Raw genomic sequence first — 5,175 nt, forward strand, 5'->3', positions numbered from 1 at the left:
ACAATTTAGAAATCCATAAAGAACAAGTATTTTCAGTGGAATGATTGTACTTGTTCAATATAAATTCCTAAACGAGGGGTATATTGCTAAACCACTAAGTGGCCTAAATATTAATTAACAACATCAGATCACAAATAATAATAAGCATCTATATGACAATATGTAAAGAAAAATTATCAAAATATATAACAAACATTTTATCCATACAACTACAACTCTGGGATGATCAGTTATTCCAAGTGTCCATTGATTTCATCCACATCTAACATAGCTGGTCAACACAGCCGCTTATACTTTTCCAGAAGGCAATTAGACCTATCTAACGGAAGGTCTGGATTTTGACATGTACAACAATTTCTTACATATGAGTGTATAGCTAAATTGTGCTAGCATTCCTCTTCAAGGATACACATGACAATCTCATGCTGATGCAAAAACATCACCTTCACAGGATGGTTACGATTGTTTTTTTTTTTTTAGTGGGAGCATTCTACCTGACTTCGATTAATAATCCCCAACCTATCATATAAGATCAACTACTTGAAAAAAGGAAAAGAAGCTAAGGTTGTATACAAACCGGAGGAAAAGACTTAAAGAGGGGCCCAACCAACGCAACCTTCACTGTCCATTGATTTAATTCACGTCCCAGCTGCCTATATTTTTAATTTTTTATAGAAGCCACTGACAATCAGACCGCCTAATGAAAGGTCTAATTTTTTACATTTATGACGATTTCCTACATATAGGTGCACAACCAAATTATACTACTATTCCTCTTTTAAGATATATCATCCCTCGATTTCATCCACATCTAAGTTGGTCAATGCAACTGCCTATACTTTTACTGTTTTACATTCTTAATATCAGATTGGTTGAAAAATCATAGCCACTGATTTGTTGATGATTTTTTTTTTTTTTTGGAGATATTCTCTACCGTCCAATAAATGTCCACCACTCTAATGTCTAGACAATCAAACACGATAATATTAATTCTCAATACATCTAAACCAGCATTCATAATTTTGGAACAACCAATTTTTTTAATAATTATATGCCACGTATGCAGTTTCTCGATAGATTTGTGGCATACATCCACAGTACACGTGGCGTACATCTACCTCAATCCATCCCAATAAAAATAGGGAAGCGAATTGCGTACTGAGTAAACTCTGTGGTGTCCACCGTGATTTATATATTTTATCCACTCGGTCCATCCATTTTAACATATAAGTTTAAGGTTTAAACCTAAAAATGAAGTATATCCAAACCTCAAGTGGACCAAACCATAGGAAACAGTGTGAATTGAACATTTACCATTGAAAATTTCATGGGGGCCACAGAAGTTTTGGATCAAGATCATATTTGTTTTTTCCCTTAATCCATGTCTGTGTGATCTTATGAACAGGTTGGATGATAAATAAGCATCACTATAGGCCCTAGAAAGGTTTCAAAGGTGGAAGTCATTATTCCAACTGTTTCCATTGGTATGGTCCACTTGATCTTTGGGTATGCTTAAATTTTGGTTTCAACCCTTAAATTAAGATGGAAAAATGGATGAACGGCATGGATAGACAAGATACATTCACGGTGGGTCCAACATAGTTTACTCAGTACGATAAGAGCCTACTAAGTAACTCAGTACACAATCTGATTTCTAAAAGCGGAAGCGGATTGCGTAATGAATAAACTCTGTGGGGTCCACCGTGATTTATATATTTTATCCACTCCGTCCATCCATTTTAACAGATAATTTTAAGGTTTAAACCTAAAAATGAAGTATATCCAAACCTCAAGTAGACCAAACCACAGGAAACAGTGTGAATTGAACATTTACCATTGAAAATTTCATGGGGGCCACAGAAGTTTTGGATCAAGATCATATTTGTTTTTTCCCTTAATCCATGTCTGTGTGATCTTATGAACAGGTTGGATGATAAATAAACATCACTATAGGCCCTAGAAAGGTTTCAAAGGTGGAAGTCATTATTCCAACTGTTTCCATTGGTATGGTCCACTTGATCTTTGGGTATGCTTAAATTTTGGTTTCAACGCTTAAATTAAGATGGAAAAACGGATGAATGGCATAGATAGACCAGATACATTCACAGTAGGTCCAACATAGTTTACTCAGCATGATAAGAGCGTACTGAGTAACTCAGTACGCAATCCGATTTCTAAAAAGGGAAGCGGATTGCGTATCGAGTAACTCAGTACGCTAAGGGCCTGTTTGGCCAGGAAAATCCCACGGTATTAGGAGGGATGGGATCGGCAATATCCTGGGATAGGCATGACGAGCCAAACAGATCCGGTGAACTTGTCCCGGGATAGGAGCAATCCCATGGATCTTAAGACAATCCACTAACATCACCATCATTACCTTAAAATTGATCCTATCCCTTGGTTGGATGGATTGGAAGGTAAAATCCCAGGATATGCACGGCGTGCCAAACAGACCCAGTGAACTTGTCCCGGGATATAAGCAATCCCATAGATCTTAAGACAATCCACTGACACCACCATCATTACCTTAAAATTGATCCCATCCCTCCTAATACCATGGGATCTGCCCGGCCAAACAAGCCCTAAGCTTACTGAGTAAACTTTGTGGGGTCCACTGTGATTTATATATTTTATCCACTCCGTCCATCCATTTTAATAGATAATTTTAAGGTTTAAACGTAAAAATGAAGTATATCCAAACCTCAAGTAGACCAAACCATAGGAAACAGTGTGAATTGAACATTTACCATTGAAAATTTCATGGGGGCCATAGAAGTTTTGGATCAAGATCATATTTGTTTTTTTCCCTTAATCCATGTTTGTTTGATCTTATGAATAGGTTGGATGATAAATAAACATCACTATAGGCCCTAGAAAGGTTTCAAAGGTGGAAGTCATTATTCCAATTGTTTCCAATGGTATGGTCCACTTGATCTTTGGGTATGCTTAAAATTTGGATTCAACCCTTAAATTAAGACGGAAAAACGGATGAACGGGATGGATAAACCAGATACATTCACGGTGGGTCCAACATAGTTTACTCAGTACGATAAGAGCATACTGAGTAACTCAGTACGCAATCCGATTTCTAAAACATCACAGATCTTATTGATCGGATGGTTCTAACTATCAAAATTGGACATGTTCTTTCTGAACTTCAAATGCTTGGTGACAACCCAAAAATCGGTTAGGATTCTTTGGTCTTTTGGGGCCCACTATTTGAACGTTTTAGATTGAAATACATGCGTGTCACACGTGTACAGTGGTTGTGTACATGCATGTGCTATGAATCTATTATATCGACGATAATTTACAACAGCCTGCGTATCATCTATCACACTCTGGCGGAGTATCAAAGTATTTTACTTTCCTTGGAAGGGCAAAAACCAACAGGAGGTTCTTCTCTGAGACTAAGAAGGTCAGTATCGGAAGAGAGAGAGAGAGATGGCGTGCGGGAGCATGGGATTTGGAAGTTGGAAAATCGATCCAAATCTCAAGCTGGGACCCACGATCAGGGCCACACCAGAATAGAAGAAGAAAAGGAAGAAGAAGAAGAAGATGATGATGAAGAAGAAGAAACAGATCTGGGTTGTGGGTACTCACCTTGTTGGGATTGGGTGCGGCAGGGCAGCTCTGGTTCGCTCAGCGAATGCAGCGTGCGAGTAGCGTGGTGGTGGTCCCAAACTCTCGGTGGAGTGCTGTTCTCGTCGGGCGAGCGTACGGCGGGCAGCGGCTGGGTGGGGACCTTGTGGGGTAGAGAAAAAGAAGAAAGGGAAAGGGAGAAAGGGAAAGGGGGCGTGTAGGTAGGGTTAGGTTTTTTTAATAGTATATGTATAATATATTTAAATTAAAAATAAAATATATATTACATATATAATATTAAAATTAATATGGTTTTATTTAATCGAGCCGAGCCAAGCTCGAGTTCGAGTTTCGAGTCGAGTCGAGTTAAAATGACCCCTGGTTAAACTCGGCTCGAACTCAACTCGAGCTACAATAAATGAGATTGACTCAGCCGGACTCAGCAATTCAAGCCGAGTAAATTTGAACTGACTCGAGGCGAGTCGAGCGAGTTAATCAAGCTAGCTCGACTCGTGAACAGCCCTACTATTTGCTAACCACTCCACCCTTCTTCTAGAATCTTACAATCAATTGTTGTTGAATGGAATAGATTTATCAAGTAACAAGCCATGTTAACAGCCTCAGTTCACAATTCCTTGCCTAACCTAGTATTATTGATCATGCATCAGACCCTTTCCAAGAGAATTTGATTCATCCGCTCAGCCACACCATTCTACTCTACTATGTAGCACATTGTGTTATGCCTCACGATCCCTTCATCCTTACAATACATATTGAACTCCCCGAAGTGAATTCTCCACCGTTATCTGTCACATTCATCTTTCTCCCTAACTATTTTTCTATCATCACATTCCACTTCTTGAAGTTGGTGAAAACATTGGATTTATTTTTTATAAAAATAAACCCATACTTTTCTAGAATAGTCATCAATGAACTTAACAAACCATAGTGACTCTCCAACGAAAACCACGGGTGACGTCCCTCATACATCAAAATGCACATAATTAAGAATACCCTTACATACACGTTTACCGGACTTAAAAAATGACTTGGAATGTTTACCATATATATAATGCCCGCATATATTAAAATCAATACTTTTAAATATTGTAATTAAACAATGATCAGGAAGTATTTTCATACCTCACTCGCTCATGTGGCCCAAGCGTGCATGCTACATAACTGCAGACATGGAATCCATTGTACACAGTGCAGCTCCACTCAATGAAGTGTTCCCAATCAACCTATCATTGCTAAAAAACAGGGAAAAAGCTACGGATAAAAGCCGTAGCTAAAGCCATACAGATACGATTTTAGCCGTAGAAAGACTGTATTGTGGTGTCGTAACAATAGGTCTAAAACATATTGCTACCGATTTAATCCGTAATAGTTACGAGTGATATTTGTGCGAAAGATAGTGTTGGATCCGTAGCAATATGTCAAATTTAATATCAGCTACGGTCAATAACCGTAGCTATTTCCTACATTTTAAAAAATTATAATCATTCATTCATTCAATTACCACCTACATAATCATTCATTCAATAATTAATCAATTACAACCCTTCATTCAATCAATTACAATTACAATCA

This window comes from Magnolia sinica, chromosome 6, assembly GCF_029962835.1.
Source record: "Magnolia sinica isolate HGM2019 chromosome 6, MsV1, whole genome shotgun sequence".
Classification (NCBI taxonomy): Eukaryota; Viridiplantae; Streptophyta; class Magnoliopsida; order Magnoliales; family Magnoliaceae; genus Magnolia; species Magnolia sinica.